The following is a 19,349-nucleotide window of genomic DNA, read 5'->3' on the forward strand; positions in this document are numbered from 1 at the left end:
GAGGTCAGCGGTGCCCAGTCAGAGCCCACACCCCAACCCCCTGCCCCAGGTCGTAACCGCCTCCTGCACCCAAACTCCCTCCCAGACCCCACACCCCACACCTCCTCCTACACTCCAAACCCCTTCATCCTTGCCCAGAGCCCCCTCCTGCACCCCAAACCCCTCATTCCCAAGTCTGTTTCATGCAATGAAAAAAAAGGTGTCCATTGTAATTTTTACTGAGTTATCACCTGATTATATTTATATTCACATTTAAAGAGAATGTATGAACTTATTGAACTGTAAGGGTTTTTAAGTGTTTATATACCATAAATGATTGTTTCTAATACTTTAATACTTAATGATAATTTTCTTAATTTGTAGTTTTTGCAACAGTAGAATTACACAGCAATGTAAACTTTCAGTTGACAGTTTTTGGCAAAGAATTTACCAGCCTTTTAAAAGAAGAAATCTATTATACAACATTGGATACATATTTTTTATTCATTGGCACATTGTAACGAAGCAGCCTTTGGAGGGACACTACTGAGAGTATCAATTCAGGACAAATTTCTTAGAGTAGGGAAGTCACAGCACAAGGCTGGGGGTCCTTCATTACTAAGGCACCATCCAAAAAGAGAGGATTTCGGTTTTACTTCACTGGCTAACCAGAAGTCATACAAGCAATTCCCTCAGACACTCCAGTTTCCCAGTATCACCACCAGCACCACTCCTTATGGGGATGAATGGTTATGAAAACCAATACCCCAAGAAAAGAAAAAAGGTTCTCCTGACCCCAAAGGACCATGCCCCAGACCCAGGTCCATATACCAGTCAGTTCTTATGCACAATTCACATTGTAGACAATCCTTTAGAATTTAACATCTAAAGGTTTATTCATAAAAAGAAAGAAATATAGATGAGAGTTAAAATTGGTTAAATGGAATCAAATACATACAACAATTTCAAAGTTCTCAGTTCGGGCTTGTTTCAGGCTTGTTTCAGGCTTGACGGAATTACTGCTGATTTAAACCAATCAAGTCTCTGGAGTACAAACATCTCAGCTTGGACGTCTGTACTCAGTCCTTTGTTCAGAGCTCCAGTTTCAAGCACAGTTCCTCCAGAGGTCAGAAGCAGTATTGAAGACAAAATGAAGGGGTTTCCAGGGCCTTTTATATCCTCTGCCATGCGGAAGGACCCCTTTGTTCTTACTGTGGAAAATCACAGAAGCAAGATGGAGTTTGGAGTCACATGGGCAAGTCACATGTCCATGCATGACTCAGTTTGCAGGTGGCAGCTATTGCTCACATGCTACCTTGAATGTTCCCAGGAAGGCTCCTCAGATGTGGATTGGAGTCTCCCATGGTCCATTGTCAGTTAAGTATTTCTTGATTGGGCACTAACTCAGAATAGTCCTTTCTCAAAAGCTAATCAAATGCTTCGCTGATGCTATTTACAGTCAAACACATTGAGATACAAGTACATAGCCAATATTCATAACTCCAAATACAAAAATGATAAACACTTACAGAAGTATAATCATAACCAGCAAATTACAACCTTTTCATAGACACCTCACTTGACCTCCTTTGTACAAGATTTGGTGCAACTATGGGGCCTTGGTTGCAGCAATGATCTATTTGGTCACAAAAAGAAAAGGAGTACTTGTGGCACGTTAGAGACTAACAAATTTATTTGAGCATAAGCTTTCGTGAGCTACAGCTCACTTCATCGGATGCATTCAGTGGAAAATACAATGGGGAGATTTATATACATAGAGAACATGAAACAATGGGTGTTACCATACACACTGTAACCAGGGTGATCACTTAAGGTGAGCTATTACCAGCAGGAGAGCGGGGGGGAAGGCGGGGAACCTTTTGTAGTGATAATCAAGGTGGGCCATTTCCAGCAGTTGACAAGAATGTCTGAGGAACAGTGGGGGCGTGGGTGGGATAAACATGGGGAAATAGTTTTACTTTGTGTAATGACCCATCCACTCCCAGACTCTATTCAAGCCTAAGTTAATTGTATCCAGTTTGCAAATTAATTCCAATTCAGCAGTTTCTCATTGGAGTCTGTTTTTGAAGTTTTTTTGTTGAAGTATTGCCACTTTTAGGTCTGTAATCGAGTGACCAGAGAGATTGAAGTGTTCTCCAACTGGTTTTTGAATGTTATAATTCTTGATGTCTGATTTGTGTCCATTTATTCTTTTACATAGAAACTGTCCAGTTTGACCAATGTACATGGCAGAGGGGCATTGCTGGCACATGATGGCATATATCACATTGGTAGATGTGCAGGTGAACGAGCCTCTGATAGTGTGGCTGATGTGATTAGGCCCTATGATGGTGTCCCCTGAATAGATATGTGGACAGAGTTGGCAACCGGCTTTGTTGCAAGGATAGGTTCCTGAGTTAGTGGTTCTGTTGTGTGGTGTGTGGTTGCTGGTGAGTATTTGCTTCAGGTTGGGGGGCTGTCTGTAGGCAAGGACTGGCCTGTCTCCCAAGATCTGTGAGAGTGATGAGTCGTCCTTCAGGATAGGATGTAGATCCTTGATGATGTGTTGGAGAGGTTTTAGTTGGGGGCTGAAGGTGATGGCTAGTGGCGTTCTGTTATTTTCTTTGTTGGGCCTGTCCTGTAGTAAGTGACTTCTGGGTACTCTTCTGGCTCTGTCAATCTGGTCACAGTTCATGTCAATAATGTCACACACACATATCTATTTTTTTCACAGGGCTGTCAACCTGAGTATATGGAGGTTTAGGGAAGTTTTAAGGCATGATAAAAGGTATGCATGGAATGGGTTGGAAACTAGACCTGAATCTTTAGAAAATGGCTTAGACTAGCACAACAGATTTGAAAATATATGACAGGGATCCTGGACAAGTGTTGCTTGAGCTGGATGGTCAAAAATGGTCTCGTTGAAAGTCTATATATTATTTGTTTTTTTCATATTAGTTACCTGATTTTATACCAGCATAACTCTGCTGAAGTAAGTGGAATTACTACAGTTTTACATCAGTGTGAATAGAGAACAAAGCTCCATGTCTTTCCTTTAACAACCTGAATTTTTCCAAGAATTCTGATTAAAGCCCAACACAAAATATATCCATAAGTGGACACTATTTAGGTTAATCAAATATGACAATATTTATTCAACTTAATCCAAAATCCAAGTTGAGCTAAATGTCACAACTCTAATTAGCATCATTATTGTTCACTCTACGCTAGAGTAAATTTACAGAAGAGATATACCATAAGTTTGATAGTATACACTAATCATGTATACTGCAGAATACAGATTTCCTGATGGAATAATGAGCAACAATTCTTAGTTTAGCTGACAAGATCTAATTTTCTAAGAGTTAAGAGTATGAAAGGGATGTCTAGCTCTACTGCCTGAAACAATATTTAAGTGGGGTGGTGTAGAGATTTTATTCCCACACTCATTTTTCTTAAGTTAAATGAGACACCATTTCTGTGGGGAACAAAAGCATAATGTCTTCCTTAGTTTTCCCAATAAACATAATTTAAAACTACATTCAATTTTGCATCTTTTTTATTTTTAAATTATCTACACTGTGTGTACTCACTGGGCAAGCTTCTCCATACTGCTCTGCCAATGACCCTCAACCCAGACTTGCACACCTTATTATATGTAACATACTTCAGCAGAGAATGCCAGTTATACAAACTGATACTTTTGCAACATGCACCTGTGGAGACTGATGCAATGGCCAAAAACTTTTTAAATTGTAGCTTTTACTATGATAAATCTGTTCCTCTGCCTATGTACTTCTGTTATGTCACTGGGTTTTTTTGTTTTTGTTTTTGTTTTGCTTTTCACTTGTGCAGTGATAGTTTGTGACTTTATGCAGAAACCTGGACAAAATCTTGTGTATAAACCTCACCACCCAAGGAGTACAGGAGGGTAGCATTGTTCCACAGTGACATACCTGTAAGAAACTGAATTCATCCTCTGCTTACTCCTTTCTTCAGGGGAATAGGAGATAGTAACTTGCTGTTGGCCTCTATCAGCAGCATATCATAACAGCCCTGCACTGGTGCAGCTATGCTCGCCTGCAAGAGGTGGGGATGGAGTGAAGCCTGCTGCTCTGTGGGAGGCTGTAAGTGATTATGCAGCTCCTTACTCCTGTGTGCTCAGACCTAAGCTCCAGGCAGTCAGTGTAAAGGTTTAAAGGGAGTTCTTACTTTCCATTAATCCCCAGTCAGGACATATAGTCCAAGTCATCACTAGTTAGGCAAGCTTGAGCACAGTTTAATTCTTCAGAAATTTCATTCTCTTGAGGAATAGCTGCAGTGTGAGGCACATCAACACACACCCTGCCAGTTTTGAATTCAATTTCTTTAAAAAAAATGTGAAGAAAAGTGCACAAAACCATCTGATAACTTGCTGCAGCTCTAGACATGTCTTTAGTAGGAGGTCTGTTATTTATTTCAATGCTGTACACAAATCACTCTCCATCCCCTAGAGGTAGAAGATAGTCAGTTGAGGAAGAGTGTGAAATATTTCTTACAATGTATTTTTTTCTGCTTTCCAGGCTACTGGAGGAAACTTGGAGGAACTAATCAAAGGGAAGCAACTCTCTTTTGGGGAGTTTATCTGTGGGCTTCTTTGGGTGGTGGTAATACAGTTGATGATGGAGGGAGCCCCATGTCAGCATGTGCTAGTCGCTGTATGCATGAAGGCCCTCTTGACTAACTGGCTGAGATCTGCCTGCTGTCTTGTAGACATACGTATTACTGTAGCACCTTTGGGAGCACATCCAAAATCAGGGGATGGGGCTGATCGATGTACTAGCTAAACAGACTGGATCTTAGTTCATAAAACTCCATTAAAATAGTGTTAAGAGCCTGGCTTTAAACAATAAAGGAAATAAAATTCAGTAGCATACATTAAATCTCCTGTGTCTCATTATCATTACCTTTCCTCTGTCACATTCCATTGAGAAAAGATGCGTTCTGATTTTTTTTCTGAATTTAAGAAAAGACTTGAATAAGTTTTCAAGTGTACCTATCCAAAGACTCAATTATTGTCAGTTTTTTAAGGGGAACTTGAAACAAGTATTTTGGGCTTGATCTTGCTCCAACTTGAGTCAATGGGAGTTTTGCCATGGAATCGAAAAGGGCAGGATAAGGTTACTGACATCTCAGCCAGCTGTTAATATAATAGTACACTTCTACCATGTTTTTTATTGATCAGTTGTGTGCTGGAATGTTAAAAGGACCCAGAGCCTGCACTTGTTTAAATTGAAATCAGTGATCAAACTCCTGTTGACTTCAAAGCATGAAGGTCTGAACCATGGATAGTTACTACACAAGTCCCATTAAAGGTTTGCATATTTTTTTCTGTTTGTTGTTCTGACTTTTAATTAGCTGTCTTGTTAAAAGGTTGAACTTTGATATTTCACTGTACCCTGCGGCTTTTAGAGAAAGGAGGATATAGCAGCTGCAGTGTTATGTGTGTTGCTATCCCTATCTTCTGATGAAAGCTTGTTGTGTTTGGAACTTGTGCTTCACTTTCAAAGTCTTTCCTGATGTAAATGCAAATTAGACCAAAACCTAATGGGAATTTTCAAAAGGGAACATTAATTAATACTGTATTAAAAGAGGAGTGCTAATCTAGTTGTACATGAATTTTAAAAAAATCTTTTCATTTTTAACATGTTTCAGATCTCTGCCCTCATGTTTTCTGAAGAAAAAAATGGATGTTCAGTACTTTGCATTTGAGAATTGCCAGTGTTGTTTATTTTGTTGATTATTAACCCAGGTAATACTGAATACCAACCCTGCAGCTATATTTCATTCCATTATTACATAAAACTTCTGACACTACATATGTTGGCACCAACAGCTGGGAAAGTGTTCGTGATTCACCACAGCAAAGTTCTCATGTGTTTTATAGTGGATTGTTCTTTGATACGTTTTACACATTGTAACTTCAGACACTACAAGACAAAAAAAAAAGTATTAATTATTTTGAATCACAGTAGCACCTATAAGCCCCAACGAAGTGCACACCCTTTTGTGCTAGGTGCTGTAGAAACACATAATAAAGGAGAACTCCTGCCCTATGGAGTTTACAGTTTAAATAGACAATAGATAGGAGAAAGGAAGCATTGATACAATCACATTAAAAAACACTATAGAAAATCAATGAAGCACCTGTTAAATGTAATAACTGGTTAAATGATAGATCTCAAAAAGTAATTGTAAATGTGGAATCATCCAAAAGTGGTGCTTCAAGTGAAGTCCTCCAGGGATTTGTTCTTTGCCAAATGCTATTAAATAACCTTATCAGTGATATGGAAGAAAATATAAAATTGTTGCTGGTAAAGTGAATCCTCAGAACCAATAAGTCTGAGGAAGACTTAACTGTCATATAGATAAGTATCGCAACATGTATGTATCGCAAGCAGTATGATGCTTTGTCTAAGAAGACTAATGCAATTCTTGGAAGTATAAACAGAGGAATATTGAGTCATAGTAGGGAGATGGTATTACCTCTGTATACAGCATCAGTGAGATGGTTACTTGAATACTGGGGTCACTTTGGTTGTCCACACTGCAAAAAGGATATTGAAAAATTGGAACAAATAGATAAAAGAAGTGCAAGAATGATTCAACATGTAGAAAACATGTTTTTTCACTCAGAAAGAAAGTTATTTGTGGTGGTGGTGTAGCAATGTTGATAGCAGAGGGGCAAAGTGGGCAAGGTAATATATTTTCTTGGACCAACTTCTGAAGAAGAGCTTTGTGTAGCTCAGAAGCTTGTCTCTTTCACCAATGGAAGGTGATACAATAAAAGATGATTCTCAGAGAAACTTAACAGGTATCTTTATAATGATCTGTAGACAATTACAGAAAAGAAAACTGCTGATAGTAGAAAGCTCTTTAATTTAGTGGACAAACGCCTAAAAAGATCCAGAGACTGGAAGCTGAAGGTGGATAAATTTAGGCTAGAGCTAAGGTGCAACTTTTTAAAGAATAGGGTAACTGACCATTGGAACAACTCACTACAGGATGTGGTGGATTCTCAATCACTTGAAGTCTTTTAATTAGCACAGATGTCTTTTTAAAAGTATTGTATACCTCAACCACAAGATAATGGCTTCATGCAAGAAAAAACAGGTGAAATTCTTTGCCTTTTGTTGTGCAGATGCTCATATTGGTCCCTTCTAGCCTTAAAATATCTCAATCTATGAGTCATCCCCATCTTACCAGTGGTCAACTGAGACACTGATGCTCTAACCACAAGATCCAGATTCATCTTTTTGCCCACATACTAAACTTTGGACACTAAAAATAAGTACCAAATAGACAATCCATATACCATGAAACCACGTCAGTATTAAAATAACATGGTTCACACTAGTACCTTTTCAGTGAGAAAGGTAAGAAGCAAATTGAAAGCATATTCTCTGGCAGTCATATAAAAATCAGGAAAAAAATACAGCAAGATCAAAAATACAGCTATTACTTTGAAACAGGCTAAGAAGTATTTTGCGAAGGCAGTATCTTCCCTGAAGGTGCCTTCTGCAGCCAAAGGAAAGGAATAATGGAAAGCTTAGGATAAAATATTACAGAAAGGGTAATCATTAAAAGCAATAATTAATTATTAATCCTTAGAAGAAATAAGATTGCCAATTTATACTATATTGTAAGCCCATTTGTTACATGAAACAGTAACTGATGACTGAAGGCTTCATCTGCAAGTGTCTAAGAGCCAGCAGGTTAAAAATATCTCAAAGAAACACAAGTGAATTCAAACAACTCTAGGCTGTGAAGAGGAAAACAATGAAATAACTGAACTTTTGTTATCTTTCATGTATGATTTTCATCTTCACTTTAGTTAAGTATCACAGATAATATTTTTAAAAAGTGGTTTTTCCTTCACTGTCCGTATTCTCCTTCTCCTTTAAAGGATGGATCCAATGCTCAGTGAAGCATCTTTTTAAAAAGATTTCAAGACACAGTATAGGGAAAAATGACAAGAGCATGTCTATTTCCTTGTGGTGAGCTAGGAAGCAATGCTGTAGGAAAGGCTACATCTATGCACAGTAGTGGATGTTCTAAGTATAAAAGACTTTGAGACTCACAGCCCTGGTCTACTCTGCAGGGTTATGTCGAATTTAGCCGTGTTAGGTCAATTTTAAAATGGATGCGTCCACACAACAAACCCCGTTCCGTCGACTTAAAGGGCTCTTAAAATCAACTTCCGTACTCCTCCCCAGCGAGGAGAGTAGTGCTAAAATCAACCTTGCTGGATCGAATTTGGGGTAGTGCAGACTCAAATCGAAGGTATTAGCCTCCGGGGGTTATCCCAGAGTTCTCCAATGTGACCGCTCTGGACAGCTCTTTGAACTCTGATGCACTAGCCAGGTACACAGGAAAAGCCCTGGGAACTTTTGAATTTCATTTCCTGTTTGGTCAGTGTGGTGGGGCGAGCTTGGCAGCACAGATGACCATACAGTCCCCCCAGAATCACAAATGAGCTCCAGCATGGACCAAAAGGGAGACACTGGATCTGATTGCTGTATGGGGAGAAGCATCTGTGCAGGCAGAACTCCGATCAAAAAGAAGAAATGTAAATATTTTATATTGTAAATATATTTATATTTATAGTGTCCTTGATATTTAATCACAGGGCATGATGGAGAGAGGCTACAACAGGGAGAAACAGCAGTGCCGCATGAAAGTTAAGGAGCTCAAGCAAGCCTACCAAAAAACAAAGGAGGCAAACGGGTGCTCCAAGTCAGAGCCCCATACAAGCTGCTTCTATGATCAGCTGCATGGCATTCTAAGGGGGGATCCTACCACTACCCCACCACTGTCCGTGGACACCTTCAAGGGGGAAGTCTCACGCAACAGGGAAGAGGATTTTACACATCAGGAAGAGGAGGAGGAGGCGAATGCACAGCAGGCAAGCGGTGAATCCGTTCTTCCCAGCAGCCAGGACCTTTTCATCACCCTGGAGCCAATACCCTCCCAAGGCAGGATCCCCAACCCTGAAGACAGAGAAGGCAGCACTTTTGTAACTACAGTACAGGGTTTAAAAGCAATAGTATTTAATGTTTGATTTGCCCTGAAGAATTGGGATGCATTCGCGGCCAGTACAGCTACTGGAAAAGTCTGTTCACATGTCTGGGGGTGGAGTGGGAATCCTTCAGGGACATCTCCATGAAGCTCTCCTGGAGGTACTCTGAAAGCCTTTGCAGAAGGTTTCTGGGGAGGGCTGCCTTATTTCCTCCTCCACGGTAGGACTCTTTACCACAGCAAGCCAGTAGCAAGTATTTTGGAATCATTGCAGCACAAAGCATGGCAGCAAATGGTCCTGGGTTTTGGTCACATTCAAGCAACATTCGCTCTTTATCTTTCTGTGTCAGCCTCAGGAGAGTGATATCATTCATGGTCACCTGGTTGAAATAGGAGAATATTTGTAAGGGAACAGTAAAAGGACCCCATTCATGCTGGGCTGTTTGCGCTTGGCTAAAAGGGATCATCCCAGAGAATAGCCACACAGCGAGGGGAGGGGTGAAGGGATCATCACAGAGAATAGCCACGTGGTGGGGTGAGGGGAGGTGTGTGCTGCACATCCACCCGAAAACCACAGCCTTTCCTTTTAAATGTGAAACCCAACCTATTGCTTGCTATGGGAAAGGATGGTGCTGTAGTTTGAAACCATTCCCACATGTTATGCATAAGAAGCCAACCCCGCGTACCCTGTGCCTTACCATGGCTGCCTGGAAACCAAATTCTGTTGCCCAGCCGTGTGTGATGTGTCACCATACCAGCAGGCACTCAATCTAAAAGGCAAAATGTGACCTTGTACCTAAAGCACATGTGCTGTCTGCTGTGAATTGCTTGATTCACTGTGAAAGAGTCTCCCTTTTATTCTCAGAAATGTATCTTCTTAAATTTTACTCTCCCTTTTTATCTCCCCCCAGGTGCAAATGTTTCTATACTCCCCATATCATCTCCGTCCCTGAGGTTATCGCAGATTAGAAAGCGAAAAAATGCACTCTTGACAACATGTTTTCCGAGCTCATGTAGTCCTCCTGCACTGATAGGGCACAGCTTAATGCATGGTGGCATTCAGTGTTAGAGGCTAGGAAAGCATTAAGTGAGCGTGAAGAGCGGAGGCAGGAGCACGAAGAGCAGAGGCTAATGGGGGAGCAAAAGGACATGATGAAGCATCTGGTGGAGCTGCAGGAAAGCCAACAGGAGCTGCATCCATTGTATAACCACCTGACTTCCTCCCCAAGTTCCATATCCTCTTCACCCAGACACCCAATAATGAGGGAGGGGGGAGGCTCTGGGCACCCAGCCACTGCACTACAGAGGATGGCCCAAGCAACAGAAGGCTGTCATTCAAACAGTTTGATTTGTAGTGTGATTTGTGCAAAAAGCAATGTGGCCTTGTCCTTCCCTCCTCCCCCACCCCACCCAGGCTACCTTGTCAGTTATCTCACTTTTTTTAATTAATAAAGAAAGAATGCATGGTTTCAAAACAATAGTTACTTTATTTCAAAACGGGGAGGGAGGGTGGTTTGGTTACAGAGAATTAAAAGCAACCCAGGGGGGTGGGTTTGCATCAAGGAGAAACACACACAAAGGTCACACCGTAGCCTGGCCAGTCATGAAACTGGTTTTCAAAGCCTCTCTGATGCGCAGTATGCCTACCTGTGTTCTTCTAATCACCCTGGTGTCTGGCTGCTCAAAATCAGATGCCAGGCGATTTGCCTCAACCCGCCATAAACGTCTCCCCCTTACTCTCACAGATATTATGGAGCACACAGCAAACAGCAATAACAATGGGAATGTTGGTTGCGCTGAGGTCTGACCGAGTCAGCAAACAGTGTCAGCGAGCTTTTAAACATTCAAAGGCGCATTCTACCACCATTCTGCACTTGCTCAGCCTATAGTTGAACTGCTCCTTACTACTGTCCAGGCTGCCTGTGAACGGCTTCATGAGCCATGTGAGCAAGGGGTAGACTAGGTCCCCAAGGATAACTATTGGCATTTCAACATCCCCAACAGTAATTTTGAGGTCTGGGAAGTAAGTCCCTTCTTGCAGCTGCTCGAACAGCCCAGAGTTCCTAAATATGCGAGCATCATGCACCTTTCCCAGCCATCCCACATTGATGTTGGTGAAACATCCCTTGTGTTCCACCAGTGCTTGCAGAACCATTGAAAAGTACCCCTGGCGGTTTACGTACTGGTTGGCAAGGTGGTCCGGTGTCAAGATGGGGATATGTGTTCCGTGCATTGCAGAAAAGCCATCCACTATGACTTGCACATTTCCCAGAGTCACTACCCTTGATAACAGAATGTCAATGATTGCATTGGCTACTTGGATCACAGCAGCCCCCACAGTAGACTTGCCCACTCCAAATTGATTTCTGACTGAGCGTTAGCAGTCAGGCATTGCAAGCTTCCACAGGGCTATTGCCACTCGCTTCTCAACTGTCATGGCAGCTCTCATCTTGGTATTCCTGTGCTTCAGGGTGGGGGAAAGCAAGTCACAAAGTTCCAGGAAAGTGGTCTTACGCATGTGAAAGTTTTGCAGCCACTGTGAATCATCCCATACCTGCAACACTATGTGGTACCACCAGTTTGTGCTTGTTTGCCTGGCCCAGAATCAGCGTTCCACTGTATCAACCAGCCCCACTGCCCCCAGGGTGTCCCAATTGCCACAGCCTGTGCTTTCAGGAACATCTGTGTCCATGTCCTCATCAGACAGTTGCAGCGGCACAGGAGCTAGCAAACAGAGCTGTAAACAGGGGAGTTTGAGTGGGAGTTCTGTTGGAGGAGAAGATTAACAGGATTTAGGTGGGAAGGCTATGACAGATTCAGAGGTGGCAGTGGGAGTGACCCATGTAGCAGATGACACAATGAAGATGACTGGATGTGGAAGCTGTGGTATGTACATGATCCTGGAGGGGGCACCTGGTAAGAGTTTTCTCTGCATGAAATGCCGTCTGATAGAGCTGATGGAGGAAAAGATCAGAGGTTTGGAGATGCAGGTGGAAAGTCTGGTAGAGTTTAGGAAGGGGTTTCAGCAGATTATGGAGCAAAGACATGAGGTATCTGAAGGGAAAAGCTCAGACTTGCAGATGGAAGCAGGACTAGGGAATTCTGAGGGGAGACTGGGTGAGGAAAGTTGTCAGTGGAAGCATGTGACTAAAAGAACTAGGCAGAGGAAAAGACGGGCTAGTGAAGGAGAAATAGAGCTTCAGAATAGGTTTGCAGAGTTGGAAAATGAAGAAGGGGCTCAGCAGGTAGTCACTGAAGGTGATAGGGCAAGGAAGAAGAGAAGAGCGGTTAGTCCTATAGGAAAAGGGGAAGAGTTAATGGAGATTACACCAAATATGAGCCCCAGGAGGATACAGGATGGGTTAAAAAGGATTACAAGGGAGAATGGGAATGGAAAGAACTTGCAGCCAGAGGGAACAGGGGATAGACTGGAGAATAGCACCGTCACTAGGAAAAGGCAGGTCTATGTGATTGGGGACTCTTTACTGAGAAGAATAGATAGGCCTGTAACCAGAGCTGATCCAGAAAATAGGAGGGTGTGCTGTCTTCGAGGTGCTAAGATACGGGATGTAGACCTGAGGTTGAAAAGGATTCTAAAGGGAGCGGGAAAGAATCCCCTAATTATCCTTCATGTGGGAACAAATGATACGGCTAGATTCTCGCTGGAAAGTATTAAGGGAGACTATGCTAGGCTGGGGAGGACGCTTAAGGAAATTGAGGCTCAGGTGATCTTTAGTGGGATTCTGCCTGTTCCTAGAGAAGGGCAACAAAGGTGTGACAAGATTATGACTATCAATAGATGGCTTAGGCAGTGGTGCTATAAGGAGGGCTTTGGGATGTATGGCCATTGGGAGGCATTCATGGATAGAGGACAGTTCTCTCGGGATGGACTTCATCTGAGTAGGGAAGGAAATAGACTTCTAGGATGGAGGCTGGCACAACTGATTAAGAGAGCTTTAAACTAGGAATTTGGGGGAGATGGTTGGGAGATGTCCAGGTAATCTCCACGCCAGAATTTAGCATAGAGTGGAAAGAAAATGAAGTAAGAGTGGATACAGCTGTAGGTAGGAGGAAGGGCAGTGTAGATACAAGTCTAATAGGTTATACTGGTAGTAAAATAACCGTGCCTAATAGGGTACAGAATGTGAGTGAGGCCAAACAGCAAAAATTAAGATGTTTGTACACTAATGCAAGGAGCCTAGGTAACAAAATGGAGGAACTAGAGTTACTGGTGCAGGAAGTGAAACCAGATATTATAGGTATAACAGAGACCTGGTGGAATAGTAGTCATGACTGGGCTACAGGTATTGAAGGGTATGTGCTGTTTAGGAAAGACCGAAATAAAGGTAAAGGTGGTGGAGTAGCATTGTATATCAATGATGAGATAGAATGTAAAGAAATAAGAAGCGATGAAATGGATATGACTGAGTCTGTCTGGGCAACAATTAAATTGGGGAAGAAAACTATTAGAGCCTCCCCTGGGATAGTGCTTGGGGTGTGCTATAGACCGCCGGGATCTAATTTGGATATGGCTAGAGCCCTTTTTAATGTTTTTAATAAAGTAAATACTAATGGAAACTGTGTGATCATGGGAGACTTTAACTTCCCAGATATAGACTGGAGGACGAGTGCTAGTAATAATAATAGGGCTCAGATTTTCCTAGATGCGATAGCTGATGGATTCCTTCAGCAAGTAGTTGCTGAACCGACTAGAGGGGATGCCATTTTAGATTTGGTCTTGGTGAGTAATGAGGACCTCATAGAGGAAATGGTTGTAGGGGATAATCTTGGCTCAAGTGATCATGAGCTAATTCAGTTCAAACTGAATGGAAGGATTAACAAAAATAAATCTGCAACTAGGGCTTTTGATTTCAAAAGGGCTGACTTTCAAAAATTAAGGAAATTAGTTAGGGAAGTGGATTGGACTGAAGAATTTATGGGTTTAAAGGTAGAGGAGGCCTGGGATTATTTTAAATTAAAGCTGCAGAAGTTATCGGAAGCCTGCATCCCAAGAAAGGGGAAAAAATTCATAGGCAGGAGTTGTAGACCAAGCTGGATGAGCAAGCATCTTAGAGAGGTAATTAAGAAAAAGCAGAAAGCATATAGGGAGTGGAAGAAGGGAGGGATCAGTAAGGAAAGCTACCTTATTGAGGTCAGAATATGTAGGGATAAAGTGAGACAGGCTAAAAGTCAAGTAGAGTTGGACCTTGCAAAGGGAATTAAAACCAATAGTAAAAGGTTCTATAGTCATATAAATAGGAAGAAAACAAAGAAAGAAGTGGGACCGCTAAAAACTGAGGATGGAGTGGAGGTCAAGGATAATCTAGGCATGGCCCAATATCTAAACAAATACTTTGCCTCAGTCTTTAATAAGACTAAAGAGGATCTTAGGGATAATGGTAGCATGATAAATGGGAATGAGGATATGGAGGTAGACATCACCATATTTAATCTCACCTTGTGTCATAAATATAAAGGGAAGGGTAAACCCCTTTAAAATCCCTCCTGGCCAGAGGAAAAATCCTCTCACGTGTAAAGGGTTAAGAAGCTAGGATAACCTCGCTGGCACCTGACCAAAATGACCAATGAGGAGACAAGATACTTTCAAAAGCTGGGGGGAGGGAAAACCAAAGGGTCTGTCTGTGTGATGCTTTTGCGGGGACAGAACAGGAATAGAGTCTTAGAATTTAGTAAATAATCTAGCTAGATATGCATTAGATTATGATTTCTTTAAATGGCTGAGAAATTAAGCTGTGCTGAATAGAATGGATATTCCTGTTTTTGTGTCTTTTTGTAACATAAGGTTTTGCCTAGAGGGATTCTCTATGTTTTGAATCTAATTACCTGAAAGGTATTTACCATCCTGATTTTACAGAGGTGATTCTTTTTATTGTTACTTCTTTTTTACTGTTTCTTCTATTAAAATTCTTCTTGTAAGACCTGAATACTTTTTTCATTGTTCTTAAGATCCAAGGGTTGGGATCTGTGGTCACCTATGCAAATTGGTGAGGATTTTTACCAAACCTTCCCCAGGAAGTGGGGTGCAACGGTTGGGAGGATTTTTTGGGGAAAAGATGTTTCCAAACAACGCTTTCCTAATAAAATAAACCCAGATAAATGTTTGGTGGTGGCAGTGGAAGTCCAAGGGCAAAGGGTAAAATAGTTTGTACCTTGGGGAAGTTTTAACCTAAGCTGGTAAAAGTAAGTTTAGGGGGTTTTCATGCAAGTCCCCACATCTGTACCCTAGAGTTCAGAGTGGGGAAGGAACCCTGACACCTTGTAATATCATTTTAGTAGGCACTCTGCACACTTGAATACATTAGACTCAGACATTAAGGTCAGAAGGAACCATTGTCATTATCTAATCTGACCTCCTGCACATTGCAGGACACCGAACCTCACCCACCCACTCCTGAAGTAGACCCCTAACCGCAGGATGAGTTACTGAAGTCCTTAAATCTTGGTTTAAAGACTTTTAAGTTACAGAGAATTCACAATTTACGCTAGTTGAAACTTGCAAGTGACCCATGCCCACTTCTGCAGAGGAAGGCGAAAAACCCTCAGAGTCTCTGCCAATCTGACCTGAGGGAAAATTCCTTCTCGACCCCAAATAGGGTGATCAATACCCAGGCATTAACCTGGGAAAGAATTCTCTGTAGTTAACTCAGAGCCTTCCCCATCCGGCCGTTGGGGATTTTTGCTACTGGCAATCGCCAATGGGCCACATGCCATTGTAGGCAGTCCCATCATCCCCTCTGCTCCATAAACTTATCAAGCTCAGTTTTGAAGCCTTTCAGGTTTTTTCCCCCACTGCTCCTTCCAGAACTTCACTCCTCTGATGGCTAAAAACCTTCACCTAATTTTGAGCCTAAACTTGTTGATGGCCAGTTTATATCCATTTGTTCTTGTGTCCATATTGGCACTTAACTTCAATAACTCCTCTTTCTCTTTGGTATTTATCCCTCTGATGTATGTACAGAAAGCAAATCAAATAATTGTTTTACTTTCTCACATTGCAATGCGTTCTTTGAAATTCTTTCACCATTGTGATCTCCCACTAGAAGGATACTTTGAAGGAGTCTAAGACTACTTAGTGACATTGTTAAGAAATTGTTTGGAGTAACTGGGGGATAACAGGGAGATGTATTTTGTATTTTAAATGTTAACAAATAAATGCCATTCCTGACTTGTATTTATCAGGTTAATGTATTGAATTAATAGATCTAATTATATTTATTAAATTTCTGGTGGGCCGAATCCTGAAGCCATTTTTTGGTTTTTACACATGTATGTGTTTTACTTCAAGTCAATGGGGGTTTTAACTGCATAAAGATTGAATAAGAAATCTCATTGTTAAAGAATAAGCGCAGAAGTGCAGAAGAATTGGAAAATTGATCCAAGCTTACTTGAGACATTCCTTTCTTCTAGTAGGAAGGTCCAAAAATCTACTCCATGGTTGGCAAATTTTTAGGAAATAGAACATAAATTGGCCACCTTCGGGTAGAGGAGAACATATGCTCTGCAGTGAGTGTGTTATGAAGTAATGAGATTGTGCTCCTTATTTATTAGGAAGTTAATGTACTGTCACATCACAGATAATTTAGCAGCTGTGGAAGATTTGTATAGCAGCAGCTGTGGAAGATTTCAAAATTGCTGTACGTTTTGGGTGCGGAGCCACGCCCATTCCTCCAGTGACAGTGACAAGTCAAGGTCTTCCTTCGAAACTGAGAGTTGGCTAAAGACAATTAGGGTCCTAGATAGTATTCAAGAGATGTCTGATCTGAAATGCATTTTCATCACCTCTCATCAGTGACATGGGAAGAGGTATGGGTCTGAGAAGGGAGTTTAATTTCTTATTTAAAAGCAAGGAAAATTGAATTTTGTATGTATTTATTTAGTGGAAATAGCCAAATCACCATAAAAGCATGCATAGAAAACACTGACTAAAGTAAACTTTCTACAAAAAAATTCAGCATTGCTTTCTATTTTTCTTCCTCCTTTTCCTTTTCTTTCCTTATTCGCCATTTCTTCTCCTATATTTTGATGCAGTTATCATTCTTTTGTAGTCTGTGTTTTCCTTTAGATTAATTTTCTCAAATGTTTAATCCTGACTAAATCTCTTTTCCCCCTCCCCATTTTTACTTCACCTGTCTCCCCTGTTAATGTGTCAATGTGTTCTTTTCTCTTTTCATTTTTCCATTTCAATCTTTCTCTCTCATATTTTCATCTTCCGTGGTCTTTGTTTGCCCACTACTCTTTGGTCCACTCTCCCACCGCCAGTTCCTCTCCAGTGCTCCAGTGGTCCTATGTTTTCTACTGTACCCCTCCAATTGGTCTTTCCCCATCCTGGTGTTCTTCATGCTGCCATTTGGGTGATCTCAGAGTGTGAGTGGCAGCTTGAGGACTTTTCTTTTTTTAAATTCACTGTATCAAACTACAGAGAGTGCCTCTTGACGCCTTATATTGTGTGACTGTATGGATCTTTTTAACACGACCATCCATTTCTGCCCAGTGAATTTTTCATGTTAGGAAGGAACCAGAATATTTCAAAGACAACAATACCTGCCTTGATCAGTCCAAGATGAGACATGCAGTTAGGTGGATGTTGATTATTATACTCTCTTCGAAAACAAAGTCCGCAAAAATGTGCTTTCAAGATAAAAATTGGTTTTCAAGATTATCAAATGTCATGTATGTTTGCACAAATAGGATTCAGCTTACTGAATAATAACATAAAAATTGTTATTGTTTTCATAAATTATTAAGTGGTAGCTTTTATATTGTATCTTATTTCATTTAATTTTATATTCACTGTGTTTTAATAGGATCTCTGTTTGTTTCTACATCGAACAAAATCTTGGACCAAGAAGTCAACATAGAGAAGTGAGAGAAGCTGACCTCTATGCTGTCATTCTCCTGTATGGAACAATTTTATATTTGTGGAACATATTCCTGGATGTCCTTTTTTTGTCAAGCCTACTCCATTTGAAATCTGCAATCTGGCATTATCTAAATCTTGGCAAGATCCTGAATTAAATCTGCGCGTTCCTGTGCATTATTAAAATCCTCCTTTTATTTCAGCATTTTATGTGAATTTCTTAATCAGTAACATGTAAATTTCTATGAGGAGCAGTATTTGTTTCTTTCCTTGATTAACATTTTTAGGGAAGGGGGATTCAGTTTGTGTTTAAGGCAAATATCAGTGCTTGCAATTTTGAGATAGGAGGCATGGTTCTGAGATGCCCTGTGCACATTCTCAGCAGAAAGAAAGAAAAGTGACTCCTCTGACCTGATCCTTGGGTGAACCAGGGGTCAAAATAGTCCTAGTGTAATGTAGAGCACCCTAAGGACCTCTCAAAATTTCACTGGCCAAGAATCAAGTAGACAGCACTATGTCCCACCTCCTCCTATTCCATCACACCCTTCCCTGTCCCCAATATACTCCCTATGCTTTATACAGGCCAAGGATTCTCCTAAGGAAGGGGAATCCTTAGCTACTTTTTTAGGGTAGCTGTGCAGCTCCTTTACCCTGCCCACACAATTAAAAACAAAGTGGATGAGGTGCCTATTTGGCCCATACCTTATTCCTGTGGCAGGCAAAGGTAAATTAAGTAAAACCTATGGGCTGGAAACATTATTTCTCCCAATAGCTTCTCTTTATTTTTATCAAGATAAGTGTGACCTTAAAATTCCTAGACTAATATAAATTGGAGTTACATCTTAAGATTATGAGGCATAGGCTGGACATAGGCTTTATATATTTTCTGGATAGAGCTCTAAAACTTGTAACTCAGCAGTCAGCAAGCTGAGTTCAGTGTGCATACTTCTCGTATATAATTGCTGTCAATTAATGCAAAGTGTTATTCTTTAAGAAGTACAACAAGAGCTGTGCTGAAGAAGACAAGTCCATTTGTGTTTTGAACAGCTGAAGATCTGAATGCTACACCATCTGTTTGCTGAAATAAAACTGCATGTTATCATGTTATCATGGAATCCAGATTAAGTGACAACTTTGATTGAAACTCCCAGGAATTGCTGGTACAGCTATCTCCTAATACCATATATCACCCACACAATAAGAAATGGATTCTTTTGCAGCATCTATCCTTCTCTTTAATGCTTCCTACAGAGCAGAAAGGGGGGTTAATTAGACTTCATGGTTTGCTCTGCCATTTTCTGCCAGACAATCTGAATTAAGGTAATATCCCACAAATGCAAAAAGCTACATTGATGGATCATTCCAGTTGCACAGACAACATTTTTTAGAAGTTAAGAAATGCAGAAGTTAATATTCCTAGAAAAACATGGGTTCA

The sequence above is a fragment of the Lepidochelys olivacea genome (genome assembly GCF_965140295.1).
Source record: "Lepidochelys olivacea isolate rLepOli2 genome assembly, chromosome: 1".
NCBI classification, from domain to species: Eukaryota; Metazoa; Chordata; order Testudines; family Cheloniidae; genus Lepidochelys; species Lepidochelys olivacea.